This window comes from Cavia porcellus, unplaced genomic scaffold, assembly GCF_034190915.1.
Source record: "Cavia porcellus strain 051 isolate PalLab524CR breed Dunkin Hartley unplaced genomic scaffold, mCavPor4.1 scaffold_12, whole genome shotgun sequence".
Lineage (NCBI taxonomy): Eukaryota > Metazoa > Chordata > Mammalia > Rodentia > Caviidae > Cavia > Cavia porcellus.
Genome location: NW_026947495.1, coordinates 81,148,763 through 81,165,806, shown reverse-complemented (window position 1 = coordinate 81,165,806; position 17,044 = coordinate 81,148,763). Strand labels below are relative to the sequence as shown.

The 17,044-nt window shown below is 46.5% G+C and overlaps 1 long non-coding RNA gene across 2 annotated transcripts in view; it reads right to left on the bottom strand.

Moving 5' to 3' along the window:
* LOC134478348 (uncharacterized) overlaps positions 1 to 17,044 on the bottom strand; it is a 38,033-nt gene that overhangs the window by 2,339 nt on the left and 18,650 nt on the right. The window contains exons 3-5 of one of the 2 annotated variants that reach the window (XR_010050952.1): positions 5,017 to 5,290; positions 4,361 to 4,437; positions 1,757 to 1,849 (exon numbers count right to left, since the gene is read on the bottom strand). This is a non-coding gene — a long non-coding RNA (uncharacterized LOC134478348). The remainder of the gene's footprint in view (positions 1 to 1,756; positions 1,850 to 4,360; positions 4,438 to 5,016; positions 5,291 to 17,044) is intronic. The other variant, XR_010050950.1, reaches the window with a different exon arrangement.

The following is a 17,044-nucleotide window of genomic DNA, read 5'->3' as shown; positions in this document are numbered from 1 at the left end:
GGTCACATGATACTGACCTTCCCGAGTATATAAATAAAGGAGCTGCAGCTGTGGGGCCCTCCCTCCTCCCTCCCTTCCCCTCCCTCTCCTCCCTCCTCCCTCCTCCCCCCTCCCCCCCCCCTTTCCTCTCTTCTTTCCCATCAGGAGAGAGGGCTCCATCCAGCCTCAGTGTTCTGTATTCAAACTCTGGTCCATTTTTCTCCACCCTCTCACTGTCCTCACCCTGAGAACGTTGAAAACTGCATGGATACAGCATCCCTGGTCTGCATGACCAGGTTCTGTCTACACCTGAAGCACCCTGGCCCTGGGATGGTTGCCATGGTAGCACAGTGTCCTCAAAGGGATGCACCTGTGGCAAAGACCAGACAGGCCTTTGAGGGAGGTTCAGCAAGTTAGGGGTGGAAGGGGTTCACAGCGGGGGTGCAGGCCACGGTGGGGCTCATCACCCTTGGCCCAGTGCCTTTGCCCGTGGGGAAGGATGGAGGGGCCAGGGCAGGGGCTTCAGATGTTACTGCTAGCCAGAGCGTCCCGCTGCCGCCTACAGGGCAAACGTCAGTCCTTCAGAAGAGTAGAGACAAATATGATCAAAATCCTTACCCCACTTTTGGTGTTAGGAAAATGGAAATAATTTGAATGTCATTCTAGTGCGTTTCTATCATGGAACCTGCACAGCTGTCAAAACGATAAACACGAATCAGGCATTGCGGCAGAGGCCCAACACTGGGGACACAGCAGCAGGAGGGTCATTGAGAGTTTGAGGGCCGCCTGGGCTGCACAGCGAGTTCAAGGTCAGCCTGGACTACCGGGGAAGACCCTATCTCAAAATATGATAATAACAACCCAATCCAAAGACGGGCACCTGAGAGGCACACACACGCTTCTCAGATGGAGTGCAGACGGTGCATAAATACATGAAAGAACTCTCCACATCGCTGGCCATTCAAGAGACGCAAATAAAAACTACTGATTCCATCTCACCCCAGAAGGAATGGCTACTATCAGGAAATCGACCAATAACAAATGCCGGCAGTCTGGGAGTGAAGAAACTCTTCTGTACTGTTGGTGGGAGTGCAGACTGGTGCAACCACTGTGGAAATCAGTGTGGAGATTCCTCAAAAACCTAGGACCTGAAGTCCTGTTTGACCCAGCTATTCCCCTGCTTCATATCTTCCTGAAGGAATTAAATGTATCATACCACAGTAATATATGCACTCCCGTGTATACAGTGGCACAGTGTGCAATGGCTAAATCTTGGAAACAACTGAAATACCCATCAACTGGTAAATGGATAAAGAAGATGTATTTTTATACATTGGAGTACTACTCTGCCATAACGAAGGATAAGCTTGAGACATTTCTAGATAAACGGATGCACCATGAGACCACACTCAAGTGAAATAAATTGAACACATAAATACCACATTATTACTTTGGTAGGACAAACTGAAAGTGTAAATAAGGACAAAAATATATAATAGGTTGTGAAATAGGAAGAAAATGTTCACATGGGAAAGGGGACACGAGAGGGGAGGAGATAGGAAAGAAGGGAGAAGTAAAAAGAAAAATACAAAACTTGTGTAAATGGAGAGAGGAAGAGAAGTTGGAGGGGGGAGGGGAATGGGGAAAAGAGGATCAAGTTATATGCTGAAAGCTATGAATTCTCTATGATGAATATGTGTATCTAAAGTGTGCCAATAAAATCTGACTAAAAATAATAAAATATGGTTAAGAAATACTTAGTCATTGTGGAACATACCTCAGGAGGCGGAGGCAGGAGGATTGCTCCAAGATTGAGGCTACTCTGAGCTACACAGCAAGTTCAAACTCAGCCGGGACTACATAGAAGACCCTGTCCAAAAAAAAAAAAAAAAAAAAAAAACTAGTTTTAAAAGCAAGTTTTAAAGAAATGTTCATGATTAAAATCTCAAATATCAACCAAAAATCCACGTACACAGTTTTGGTTTGGTTTGGTTTGGTACCAGGAATTGAACTCAGGACCTTGTGCTTGCCAGGCAGGCGCTGTGCCACTGAGCTGCACCCCCGGCCCCACATGTACGGCGTAGATGTCAGTCGGTCATGTGACCATGTGACCAGCTAGGCAGGACTTGCCTCATAATGCTCGAGGAAGAAGGCAGAAAAGTTGTGCTAAAGTTGTCATTAAATGGGATAACACTACATGAAAATATAAAACCTAGAATATAATACCCCCAAAATAAGCAAAATTGAGGATCTATGGACAAGGGGAAAGCATAGCAGGACGAGCTAAAATGTCAGTGGACCTCATGGAGGCAGAGTTGTGGGTGCATTTTGCTCTGAAATTGATTGTTCTCACAAGGAAGTTTTTTTAATGCGTTTTAAAACTCATTTTTTTTTTTAAAGTCCATACTGTGTCACAGGAAACAAAGCCACAGGGGGCAGAGGAGGAGGCCCTTGCAGAGGTCAGCTGTTGGAGAGCGTTGAAGCTGAACACACCTGCAGGGCTGTGGCATGGCCCGGGCCTGGCTGAACTGAGAACGAGGAGACACCTCGGGGGCAAAACAGGCCACAGGTGAGGCCACCGCGAGACTTTCTGGATGGTTTTCCTTAACTAGCATCGTCTGTTGCTCTGTTGCTCCAGCAGAGTAGAGAACCTTTTCGTGAGCCTGCTTGCTATTTGTGGATATTTTGAAAAGAAATCTTTTTTTGCCCATTTAAAAAAATTGATGCTACATTGTATATTGTTATCCTCTAAATAGATGGGGGAACTCCTTTTGAAGGTGGGAGCCATTGGTAATTCCCTATCATCTTGTTTTGAAGTCCTGTGTCATTTTCATTGTTTTGTTTCGTTGGGTTTTATTCTGTTTTGTCTTGTCTGGTTTTATTATATCCAACTGCACGGGCAGCTATTTCAAAGATAACAAGATACATTATGGTAGCCATTTGGGATTTACTATTACCTTGTTTCGAAGTCCTTTATTGCATTCATTGTTTTATTTTTATTGGTTCTGTTTTGTTTGATTTTATGTCTGATGCTATGGGCAGCTATTTTGAAGACAATAAGAAGCATTACGGCAGCCATTATGATTTCCCATTATTTCATTTTGAAGTCCTCTGTCGCTTGCACTGGTTAGTTTTGATTGGCTTTATTCTGTTTTATTTTGTTTGCTTTTATTCTCTTTAAAATAAAAATTACAAAAAAAAATACACCTCATTCTGTCAATGCTCAATTTAAAATAAGACCGCAGCAGAGGGCCCAGCCACCCTTCCGAGGGTTAGCGGATCTCTGCGGGTGAGGGATCCGCAGCACGGTGCTGCACTCCCGCTGAGTTACCCACGAATTCTCTCCATGTAGCTGAAAGACCTCCCGAAATGTAATCCTGAGCAGTGTGAGCCTCTTCTGTGAGCTTCCTCCCACCCTCTCTCCCAGCCTGATGACAGTCCCGACACACACTGCCAGAGACGGTGACACAGGTCCACCTCCAGGGTGCATCTATTCTATGAACTGGAAGGAAAGACACCCACCAGCTGGCCAACTCACTGCCTCTGCTGTGTATCAGACATCGTCACCTCTGGCCATCTACAAAGACAAGGACAGTTTTAAAAAGAAAGGCTGGAATATGCAAAAGGAACTGGGCAAACAGCGGGCATCTCACTTCCTGTGCGGTCGCCAGCACTCTGGAGAAGCAGCTCTGAGCTCCACGCTCGGGAGTAGAGGAGAAGCCCGAAGGCGCTTCCATAAAAACCGCAGAGCACAAAGGATTGAAGATGCATCCTTTTAAGAAGCATAGCAGGAGCCAAAGAGGCACGGGTCCCTTCAAACGTGAAACACAGAGACCAAGGCAGGTCTGCCTCTGTCCTTCTGGCTCTGGCCGTGTTATCCTTAGCCTGGACCTGTTGGTCACCAGAGGCACTGTCAGCCACCCGGAAGTCAAGGGACAGTCACCACCCAAGGTGACCACATCACCCTTGTCCTTTTGCAGCAGTAATTTGTTCTCTACACAGGTTGAGCAGGAAAAGAAAAAGGTTTTACACCGTGGCCTGGCAACCAGGGTAAGAAATATCGGAAAAATGCATAGCAAATGCAGGGGTGGTTAATACAGTGTGACAAGGTCCTGTGGCCAGGGACTTAGAATTGAGGCCACGCTCACCCTTGCAGATGGGGCAGAGACGTCACACCATTGAGCTCCAGAGCTCGGGAGGCCTGAAAGCCCACGAGAACGCATGCTTTCCGAGTTGAGCGTCTAGAGTCCCCATTACATTTCCCCTGTCCCCAAGCTGAAAACCAGAAGGACCCTTAGACTCCTCCCTCTCCTTTGCGCCCTACCCAGCTGCCATGAAGTCCTGTCCTTCTGTGTCCCCAAAGTGTCTTTGAACTAATTACCTGATTTCCTCCTGCTGGCCACATGGCAGGGGGTCCAGGTCGCTGCAAGAGCCTCCAACTCATTCCTGGTCGACAGCCTGGCTGGATCAAAATCACTTATTACATCCTTAAAGGGCAAGCTTGTGCTTTGCTTTGTAGAACAGAGTCTCCAGCTGGCCTCGAATTTACAATCCTGTTTCAGACTCCTGAGTAGCTGGATTATGGGTGTAGGCCACAGGGCTGTTAGGATTCAAGTACCTTTGTTGTTTTGGGTTTTGTTTTATAGGACTGGGAATCGAATCTGGGGCCTTTGCACTGAGCCACCGCCCAGCACTATTTATATTTGTTTGTTTGTTTGTTGCCTGAGAGACGGTCTTACTAAATTGTTCAGGAAGGGCTTGACTAGTGATCCTCCTGCCTCAGCCTCCCAGAGTGTTGAGATTACAAGTGTGCACCACCTCGCCTGGCAGAGTTCAAACTCTTTCACCCTGGGAAGCATCTCTTGCCTCTTCATCTTCTCTTCCCATCTCCATCTCCCCCTCCACTCGAATGCCATAGCATCACTGTGACACTGTGGAAGGACCCGAGACCTGCTTCCTGTCCCCCTGCGTTTCCACCTGTAAGTCCTTTCTCCACACAAAACCGTCCCTCTCCCTTTTTGTGTCTGTGGAACTCACCTTCCTGCACCCAGCCCAGATGTCAGCTCTCAGATGTCACCTCTTCTTCAGTGTCCCAAACTTTTACCTAAGGCCATGGGCAGAAGTCCTCGCTGCTTCCTCTACGTGTCCTGGGGACCTTGCGTGCACCACTGGCAAAGCTGGCTGCATCTGCCCTCTCTCGTAGTCACTCAGCTATGTGCACAGCAGGGCAGAAGTGTCCTTGTCTCGACCCTCCGCACTCCTGTGTCCCCTGACGCAGGCCGAGGACACTGTTGTTGGTCTCACTGTGAGTCTTTTGGGAGAGAAGGGAAAGGCATGATTGAAAACAAAACCAGAGTGGAAGAAAAAAGATGCAAAGACCTAGCGAGAGCGGCTGGATCTAGTGACAAGGAAAGCAGAGCGATGGAGCGGTCAGCGCCGGGACAGACTTGGGGGCCCTGGAGAGGTACCTCCAAGCATTGCTCCCTGGCTCCAGGACAGAACCCCAGCCACCTGAGTCTCCAGTAGGCTGAATTAAACTGCCGTGCTTTAATGCTCTTTGGGAGTGCAAATAAATATTGAAGGATACCTTTAATTACGATGCAGAAACTGGACCACTTCTCACAGACACTGACCATGAGAGACAAGGTGCCTGGCCTGGCATCGCTAAGGAGCCCGTCGTTCTCGTCAACCAGCCTGTGGCGGGCTGAAAACCGGTGGTCAGTTTAACATCAGCTGAACTGCATCGGTGTGGTGCTGAGCATGGGTGGCCCACCTGAGGATGCTGCCAGCATAAGAAGGAGACCTGGAGAGGAGGAGTAGCCTGTGGGTTCTCCTAAGTGGTGTTTGGAGCCCTTGGTTCTCCTGGAGGAGCTCCTCATGCTGGCTCGCCTGATATGAACTCAGCTGTTCTCATCATCAGAGGAGCTCAGGGCTCATTGTTGCTGAGGATGGCTGTGGTATTTTTAGAGGGATCCTGGCCCTTATTTTGAGCATTGCTTCCTGGCTCCAGTACAGAACTCCAGCCTGCTGGCACAGATCCTTCATTCTGCTGGCACAGACTTTCTGGCTTCCACCGCTGACCCTTGCAGTGCAGATCCATGAAATAGACTTGCATGAGTCATTGTCATGGGCTCGAGGTCTTCAGCTGGACTCATGCAGGTTATTGCTGCGAGAACCAGACCCTCAGATGGATTCTCTGGGTCTTTAGCGTGTGGACGGATTTCCTGCACTTTCTTTGTATTTGACTCTGGGTGGCCGTCGTAAGTAATACTATAAATTATGTGTCCTGTATTGTCTTGTTTTCCGTGCAGCCCAACTACAACACAGCGCTGCCTTCACACTCCGTTTTCTGATCTCCCACACACACATTTCCTCCTGGAATAAATCATTCACACAGCGACTGACTTGATAATAGAGAACACTGTAGCCCTATAAAAGTCATTTTTCAGATTCCCAATTTAGCACTTGTGTCTTTTGAGACAGTTTCCTTAGCAGTACAGATCATTCCAATGTAGGAGCACCTTCCTTGCCGTTACTTGAAATTGAGCGCTGTACCGTTCAGTGCACATCATTACTTGTGCAGTTCCTGTTTTAAAGTTCTGGTGTGAATCAGTTCACACTGAGCACTGGTGTGCTCCACAAATGCTTTCCTCCCTTGGGTACCCCCAAGCCACGTTCTGAGGGCACTGATGACTGCATAGCTCTTCTTCATTCTCCCCTCCCTCTCCCAGAACCCAAACTGTTAGGTCTTCAGGAAGCAGAGAGCACAGGGTCAGCCCTGCCTGCGGCTGGGCTGCAGGGAGAGGTGCAGGGGTGGGGGTGGAGGGGGCGAGAGGACGCCCTGTGAGCAGGTGCAGCGTGTAGGCTCTGGAGCGGGGAGTGGGAACCAGAGTGAAGCAGTAGGAAACAGCCCCTGCCCCATCTTCCAGAATAGATGATTCACAGTGTTTGCTGAGGGAATAGCTAGTGTTTGCAGAGCGCTCTGGAATTCTTTCAAGCTAAGTGTTAGAAAAACACAGATGACTCTCTTACTGAGGGGCTGTGGCCCTATCACTGGTGACCTCCCCCACTTCTATTCAAAGGTCTAGCTTCTGTAAGCCACCGGCAGGCGCCAGAGGACCCCGCGCACAGTGAGGAGGTGCGGGTGCCCAGCGACCCGGCCCTGGATGGGGCTCATCCTCCTGCCCGCCTCACAGAGAGCGGCCCTGGTCCTCAGCGCACGCTGTGTCCTTCCCACCAAGCCGAGGCGACAGGGGCCAGGGAGATCTGTGTGATCCACATGGAAGGGAAGGGGCGCTCAGGCAGAGGGAACAGGGCCGTGCAGATGGGAGAGAGATGAGTCCTGCCCTGCATGGGGGCAGAGGAACAGGGCCATGCAGATGGGAGAGAGATGAGTCCTGCCCTGCATGGGGGCAGAGGAACAGGGCCATGCAGATGGGAGAGAGATGAGTCCTGCCCTGCATGGGGGCAGAGGAGAGGTCAGGAAGCGGACAGGAGTTCAAACAGGATTAGAAACAGGTCTGGGCTGTGCGCAGTCACAGTGCCCTGCATTGTGGGCCAGTACTGCAGATGGTGATCTCCGCCTCTCTCCTTCCCCTCTCTGTCTGTTGTCTGTCTGTCTCTGTCTCTCTCTCTCTCTGGTTTCTTCTTCAGTCTATTTCACCTGTAAGGAAATAGCGCTGGCCCCCACCCTGGCGAATTTGCACTCACTCTTTGTAGCTGTGCATAGATCTCAGGTTGGGGCGATGCTGCTGCCTTCGCTCTGTTTGCTGCACCTGCTCCCTGGCAAAGACAGCCTGTCTCCCCCTCCAGCCCCTGACCCAGGACCCAGGGATGCCTAGCTGAGCCCCCAGGGCTCCTCCCAGCTCAGGCTCAGGCCTTGGGGTTTCCCCTCCCAGGTCCTCCCCCCACACACTCTATCAGCTCTGCCCTGCCGTGGCCTGCAGGGTCCACTGCAGACCCCTACCCAGGGTTCCCAGGCTGGAAATTATTTTGTAACAGCTCCAGCACTAACTGCCTGCTTTGCTTGGTGCCAGAGCAAGTTTGGTGATGACTCCAGCTGCAGATGCCGTCGGCTAAAGGGCGCGGGGCTTAACCAGGGCTGCCCGGGCTGTCACCATGATCTGCCCTGTCTTGCCAGGGAAACAGAGGACACAGTAAAAACCTCCACTTCTATAAAGCCCGGTCCCTGAAGCGATGGAAGGTACACGGGGCTTCCTCGGGTGGGTGAGAAGGCGCCCTCTCAGAAGCAAACCAAGGCTGTCACTGGCAGGAAGACAGTGGATACTGAGTTTAGGTGAATTCATGAAGAAGTGCCTCTTAAACCTCTCCCAGAGTTAATCGCTAACATCATAAATGCCAATAAATACAGTTGATGGCAACCAGGTACAAAAACAACTCACTGCTTGTGTTGTTTGACTTTGCGGTCTGAGCATCTACTAAGAGGCTGACAGTGTGCAAACACAGGGGCTTTCTTTCTGTCTTGCTTTTGAAGTCCAGTATTATTCTCACTCTTTTGCTTTGTTCTATTCAGTGCTCTGTTTTGAATGGTTCTGTTCTGTTCTGTTTTATTCCATTTTACTATGACTGAGGACTGGACAGCTAGTATGATGAGAGCAGGATCTATTATGGCCGCCACTGTTGATGAGCTGTCGGCCTGTTTTGAAGTTCTGCGCCACTTTCCCTGCTTCCTTTTTGATTGGTTTTATTCTGATTTGTATTGTTGGGTTTTATTCTCCTTAAAATAAAAACCATTCTTTTAAATGTCAATAGATACAACTCACACAAACCTTTCTGAAGGTCCTCAGTGATATTTTTCACGAGATTCATGCATCCCAAGATCAAAACCCTTGAGCAAATGCTTCCCAATACGTGGTCCTGGGAAGTCTGTCTCTTGGAATGCTGTATGTCAGCCCCATCCAAGATGGCAGCCGATAGCCACAGAAGGTTCCAGAAATTTACAGAAGTTTTAGCCGTGCATTGGACGAGCCACATTCAGTGCTCACAGCCAAATGCAGCCACAGGATTGCAGAACATTTTCTCTAGCACAGAAAGGACGCTGTGTGCACCCCACCTCTGCATTTGTGTTTATCAGTGGCCACTGGCTGTGTTCAGCTCACAAAAGAGGAAACACTGTTTCCTTTTACCGGAGCATTTCTCAAGCTTATCAGAACGTAGGACCTTGTGTCCCACATAAACATTTACTCCTAGTCTTTGAAAAATCCCTTTTCGCCTTTTCCCAATATGTTTAACTCTTCGATACGAGGTTTTCACTATAAACACATTTTTGTGCTCTTTAGATGTCAGTGGGTATAAATAATGTATTAAATTATAGAATCTTACCATGTAAATGTGAATTCTCTTTCATTGCTAGTTTCACAGCTATAATTTCCCTCTGGTGCCGTGGAGTCCAATTCAGATTACTTTGCTGATTATTTCTGAGATTTCTGTCTGTGTACTATTCACCAGTGGATTACGTATTTGAGTTCCCTACACAGCTCAGACACTGCAGCCCTGATGGGCGAGCTCTGTGGCTCCTGAGTACCACACCAGTTAGTAAGGCTTTACACACTTTAGGGTTTTATTTATTTTTTTGGTCTGGGAATCGAACTCAGGACCTTGTGCTTGCCAGGCAGGCATGTATGCCACTGAGCTACAAGCAGAGTTCTTTATAAATAGTCTTTTAGCTTTAGAAGACTCTTAGATACAGAAAAACCATGACTCGGGGACTGTCCCATGTCCCTCACACTCAGTGTTCCCCATCAATAACATTACTGTGACTCATCCAAACCCCCAAAACAAGAGCTAGTTAACATCCAAATAGTATAATAACTCTGTTACGCTGTCACAACACAAACCCATTCGCATTCATAGGCTGGAGATAAAAGGGGGCACCCATTCCATGAACTATACTATACAATAATATTCTCACGCCCAAGTTAATGTCGCTTATATATAAAGCAAGGCACTGAAAATGCCTAGATGAGTCCTTGACTCCATAAACAACAGGTTTGGTCCTGGCCTTTTTATTAGTTGTTTGCAGAATTATACATGCAAGAATCCCCATGCCGGTGAGGATGCCCTCTATACCACATCTTAGGCTAAAAGGAGCGAGTATCAAGCACACTACAAAGTATCGCACAACACCCTGCTTTGCCACACCCCCACAGGAGACAGCAGATATAAAATTAAGCAATAAATGAAAGTTTGACTGAGTCATGCATCCACCAGGGTTGATAAAGTTCGTGCCAGCCACCGCGGTCATATGATTAACCCGAATTAATAAAACCCGGCGTAGAAGGTGTTTTAGAAATGCAAAAAATAAAGACTAAGCTTTATCTGAGTCGTAGAAAACTCCAGATAAAGTACAAACCAAAAATGAAAGTAATCTTAATAAGTCTGAATGCACGAAGCTAAGGCCCAAACTTATTAGATACCCCACTATGCTTAACTGTAAACATAAAAACTTGTATAACAAAAGTTTTCACCTGAGAACTACTAGCAATAGCTTAAAACTCAAAGGACTTGGCAGTGCTTTACACCCACGTAGAGGAGCCTGTTCTATAATTGATAAACCCAGATACACCTCACCACCCCTTGCTAATCCAGCCTATATACCGCCATCTTCAGCAAACCCAATTATGGAAACAAAGTAAACACAAGTATATTGCATAAAAACGTTAGGTCGAGGTGTAGCCAATGGAGTGGGAAGAAATGGGCTACATTTTCTTACTGAAGAACAGCAGACACAAGTCTTTATGAAACCTAAGGACCTAAGGAGGAACCAAGAATAGAGAGCTTGGTTGAACTAGCATGTACCACCGCCCATCACCCCCCTCAAGTACCCAAAAATTTTCAACCTAAAAACTAATAAATATAAGAGGAGACAAGTCATAACATACTGGAAAGTGTGCTTGGAAAAAAAGTGTAGCTTAAATCAAATCATCCGGCCTACACCCAGAAGATTGCAACTATCAATGACCACTTTGAACCCATCCTAGCCCCAAAACCCATAACTACATTACCTTTCTAACTATAAAACAAAACATTTATCTTAAAAAGTATGGGAGATAGAACTTTTTTTCGGCGCTATAGAGGCAGTACCGTAGGGAAAGATGAAAGATAAATAGTAAAAAAAAGCATAGATTACCCCTACTACCTTTTATATAATGAATTAACTAGAACCAACTTGGCGGAGTGAATTGAAGTCAACCACCCTGAAACAAATGAGCTATTTCCAAACAGCTAGCAGAGCAAACTCGTCTAATAGTGAAAAGATTTAGAAGTAGAGGTGAAAAGCCAGCCGAGCTTGGTGATAGCTGGTTATCCAAATAAGAATCTTAGTTCAGCTTTAAGTTTTCCTAAAATATTTCCAAATTCAATGAAAACTTAAAACTTACTTTAAAGAGGGACAGGTCTTTAAAACAAGAAAACAACCCTTAACACTGGGTAAAAGATATAACCTCTATAGTTGGCCTAAAAGCAGCCATCAATTAAGAAAGCATTCAGCTCAACAAACGACACAACTCTTGCTGTTTATGCTATTTTATGATCAGGATGAGCATCCTACTCTAATTACGCATTAATTGGAGCCCTATGAGCAGCAGCCCAAACTATCTCATATGACGTTACCCTGGCAATTATTTTTTTATCAGTGCTACTACTAAATGGATCAGTCTCCCTAACTAAAATGGAAACTCAAAAAAAAAAAAAAAAAAACACTTGACTATTTCTCTCCACATGACCTCTAGCAATAATATGATTTGTTTCAACCGTAGCAGAGACAAATCGAGCACCATCTGACTTAACAGAAGGAGAATCAGAACTAGTCTCAGGGTTCAACATAGAATATGCCGCCGGACCCTTTGCCTTATTTTTCATAGCCGAATACATAATATTATTATAATAAACGCCCTCACAACCATCTTCTTCTTCAATACTGTACCAGCAATCAACTCCCCTGAAATTTATACAGCAAACTTTATACTAAAAACTCTCAGCTTACAGTTCTATTCCTGAGTTCAAGCCTCTTATCTCCGATTTCAATACGATCAACTCATGCATTTATTATGAAAAACTTTCTGCCTTTAACCCTAGCCCCATGCATATGACACATCTCCTTGCCAATTCTGTTATCAGGCATCCCTCCCCAAACGACCTAGAAATATGTCTGACAAAAGAGTTACTTTGATAGAGTAAATCATAGGGGTTTAAATCCCCTTATTTCTAGAATCCCAGGACTTGAACCTATTCTAAAGAACTCAAATTTCTCCGTGCTACCATTACACTACATTCTAACAGTAAGGTCAGCTAAATAAGCTATCAGGCCCATACCCCGAAAATGTTGGTTTATATCCTTCCCATACTAATTAATCTCCTATCAACCCCCGTTATCTATACCACCCTTATCACAGGCACCTCAATCACCCTACTTAGCTCACACTGACTACTCATATGAATCGGCCTAGAAATAAGTATGCTAGCCACAATTCCAATTATAATAGCCAAATCAACCCTCGATCTACAGAAGCCGCAACCAAGTACTTCTTCACCCAGCATCAGCATCAATACTTTTACTCTTTCCAATTATCCTAGCCATGACATACTCAGGACAATGGGCTATTCTTCATTATCAAAATCAAGGAGCCTCACTTATACTAACTCTCTCCCTAATAATGACATGAGGCCGAGCACCTTTTCATTTCTGATGCCTGAAGCCTCCCAAGGCAGCCCGCTACCATCAGGACTTATTTATTAACTTGACAGAAGGTTGCTCCCTTAGCCATCCTTTTCCAGTCCTTCCCTGTGATCAGCCAGCCCTTAATGCTGACTTCAGCCATCGCGTCGTCCTATTAGGAGGACGAGGAGGGTTAAACAAGCACGACTACGGAAAATCATAGCGTATTCATCCATTGCCCGCATAGAAGGAACAGCAGCTATTCTAATGTATAATCCATCAGTCATTCTACTAAACTACATTCTCCTTACAGCTTCCATATTCTCTATGTTTCTTATATACAACAACATAACCACATTCACCCTAAGCCACACTTGAAATACCTCTCCAATCCTAACTACCATTATAATAATCACCCTCTTATCACTGTAAGTTACGCTTTAAAATGTTCAGTATAGAAGTCCAACTTGGTTTATTTATCATCTATTTATCCCTTTCTAATCTAGGGTAATACTATCAGATGTCCCCTGTCAAAGCGCACATGCCCCAGTCGGAGAGTGAAGACACCAGGCTTCCCTCATGTGCAGGGAGCTGCGGCCGCACACCGCATGCCCACACTCACAGCACCAGGGGTGACCAGCTTAGCCTGTGACGCTGGCACCTGCACATGAGCAGGCCGTGCTGGCCAGAAGTCCATGAGCCCCATAAAAACAGGAGTGTCAAAGCCCTTGCCCTTAGGGTCAGGGAGCCAGGGGGTAAATACGGGGCGTGACACTCCAGAGTGACAAACCAGCAATGGAGATGGGGAACCAGAGGCAGAAAGCGGAAGCATTCCTAGAAGAAAAGGAAATGCAGAGGCACAGACAGCGTGGGTGGCCTGAAGACACACTGCTGAGCGGGAGGGAGGTGTAAGGGAACTGCGGCGAGCATTACATTCTCTGAAAGAAAATAGTCTATTAAACTAGCATGCATATTAATTTGCATGCTGCTTTTTAATTGTCTTCTCATACGGGAAATTCATGTATATTCATATTTATGTTTATGAATGCATATATTAAAATAATTGGAAAGCTATGCACAAAACTGTCTTAGCTATTTCCTTGTTGCTAAGAAAAGTACCCAACACCCACCACCTAGAGGAGGAGAGGTTGGTTTTGGTTCGTAGTCACAGCCCATGGCTGACTGGTTCTAAAGCAGAAATAGCATGGTGGGAAGGCCTGTCTGGGAGGAAAGCTGTTAAGCTCATGGCAGCCAGGAAGCAGAGAGAGAAGAGAGGAGCCAGGCAGGGAGACAGACTCTCCGGGGTCACAGCCCAGGGACCCATCCCTTTCAATCAGACCCCACCCTCAACAGCACACTCTGGATGAATAATACAACGTCCCTGGGTCCAACCACCTTCTAAACACGTGAGACGTTGGGCAACATTCCAGATTTATACAATAACGTTCAGCTCCTGGCCCCCAAAAGACATATGTGTATCTCTCTGCAAAATGCACCGAGTCTATCTCTAAGAGCTGGAAAAGTCCAATGCTGAGAAGTCCAAGTCCAAAGTTCCTTTGAGACTCAAGGCAAACTCTTCACTGTGAACCCCTGCAAAAATTGAAAATTAAATACTGCTGACACACAGTGGCACAGGGTAAAAACATTCTCATTTCAAAAGGGAGAAACAGGGAGTTGGAAAGGAATGGGACCAAAGCAGGAAAGCAACAACAGAGGAAATATTAAATCCTGCAGCACCCTGGACAAGTTGCAGTGAGAGGTAAGCTCAAAGGATGGGTGGCCCTGCCCCTGGCACTGCCAGTTGCAGCCCTCGTGGCCTCTCTCTTGGACTGGCGCTGCTCTGGCTCTGGCCACCTGGAACTTTCCTGAGAGGCATTCCATGTTCCTGCTTTTCCAGCTTTGTTTGGGTCTCCATTGCACTTGCAGCTAGCTTCCCTGCAACAGCTTCTTATACCAACTTCTCGGGGGCACACATGATCCCTCACCTCACAGCCCTTCTTCTGAAATATGGCTGATCCCAAAACTCTTGCATTCTGCACGACTGAGAAATCAATACCAGTGATGCCAAGAACTGCCACTTGCTTGAGCAGTAGGCAGGTGCTCTTGGCTCATGGCTGCAGAGGTTACCAAGCACTAGATGGCTGAGTACTGTGAACTGAACCCTCAGGAACCAATGGTCTGGTCCACATAGCCCTTCTTGAGCACAGGATCCTGGACATTTTTTTCTTTTTTCTTTTTTGGTACTGGGGATTGAACTCTTGGCTGTGCACTTGTAAGGCAGGCGCTTATGCCACTGAGCTAAACTTCAGCCCGTGGACATTTTTGTCAAAGCAAATATTTCACTTTTAAACCTTTGATCCTGCAAAGGGTCTTGCTGATTTCCAAGATACCCATAAGTCATCTTTGATACTGTCCTGATGCAAAATACTTGGCTTCTTTTTAATGCCAATTTTTTAGCAGCTATGCTCAGACTTTATAGGTGCTTCCTTTCGGGAAAAAATGAAAGCTTATTAAATAAACTTTTTGTTTCTGGTTTTTAACATAAAGCTGGCTAAAAGCTGGCAACAGTATCCATGCCACAACTTGAACTTTGTAGTGCCTTGATATCTTGTCCATCAGATTATGTAGTCCACCCTTAAACTCAGTCTTCTGCAAAGTTTCAAAGCATAAGCAAAATTAAGTCAAATCTTCTGCCAGAGCATAACACACGACCCAAAGTTCAACTACCAGTGGAGTCTTTGTTCCCACCTGGAACCTCCTAGGTCTAGTTTGTATTGTTTGTATTCCTATGAGCATTTTGGTCTTCTGAGTTCTAAGCAGAATCCCCCATCAAATTCAGCATGCAGCCTTCTAGGCTCTGCTAGCTGGTTTCTATACTCTTTTCAATTCCTCCTGCAAACAAGTTCCAAAAGTTTATAAACCCCATGATCAGATACAGTTACAGCAGTGACCACCCTCCTGCTACCAAAACCACCCTGAGTTACTTTTCTCATCACTGGGACAAAATAGCCAACACCCACAACTTGAAGGAAGAGAGGTTTATTGGGGCTCGTGTGTTTAGAGCTTTCAGTCTGTGGTGGGCTACCTGCAAGGCAGAACAACATGACAGAAGGCTTCCTAGGAAGGAAGTGCCTCACATTAGGGACGGCAGGAAGCAAAGAGGGGAGGAGGAGCAGGAGGGACAGAGACTCCTCTAACACATTCCCGGTGACCTGCCTCTGCCAACCGGCCCTAACACAGACTATAGTCAGTGGTGACTTCTGCAGGGAGAAACGCTGGGGATTCGAGTGGGATAATGTGAAAGTGATGTTTCACTTTATTCTGTGCTTCTATAGTGTTTCAATTATTTATAGAATATATTGACATTACTTCAGTAAATTAAAAAATTGGGAAATATTGAAAAGTATGGAAAATTATTTATATCTTCATCAACCTGTAAATATCCGTGAATTTCCCCATTTTCATTTCCTTCCCTTAACACGTGGCCTGCAGATGCGGTAGGCAGTGATATTGTTTAGAAGGGATCAGAGTCCACTCGGGTCCATGTGCTCTTCTTTCTCTGTTTCTGCAATCAGAGAAGCTTCTCTCAAGATGGGGCCTTTGCCAACACTGTGGGCCCAGACTGTCTGTGGAGAAGGCGGCACCCCTGCTGACGTGGCCTCACAGTATGAGGGAGAAATGTATTCTATGGTCACAAACAGAAGAAACCACGATGTGCACCTCCATGGAGCTCCTCTGTGGCATCGACAGGGAGCAGTCCGGCTGCCAGCCCGCAGGCACTGAGCCTCCTGCCAGCTCTAGGGATGCGATGGAAAGCTCGTCTCTTATTGTCTCTCAGTTCAGCAAAGGCAAAGTAGAGGGTTTTTCACTTGAGAATTTTTGTTAAAAAGCTAAGAATAAAACAATACTTACAAATTTCACTTTCTGCTGCTAATGTGCACAATTTCTAGCCAGAGATTACCCTTCAGAGTGCCCAGTCTTGAACCCTTTCAGCCACTTCCTCGCTGGTTAGATGTGATGGCTTACTGTGCCCGGAACCAGATTCCAGCTCCTGTCTACAGCCCTGATACTCTAGTTCCCATGCACACACCACCTCCAGGACCCCGCTTTGAACCCCACTTTCCCGCTCTTGTTGTTGGTTCCTTTCTATCCTTTCCTCTTGGCTAGACAGACAGATCTGGTGAAGACAGCAATGAGTTCCATCTCCATGTGACCATGATGACCAGCACGGTGCCCACAACGTAGCTGACTTAAAAGTAAATAGTGGGTGAAAGTGTCGTTGCAAATATGGACAAATGCCTGGTTTCCTACTTAAATGAAAGAGTGAGCCAGCCAATAGTAACCAGGAAATGTGGGAAGCGTTTTTCCATCTGTAGGATTTGAAAGGGA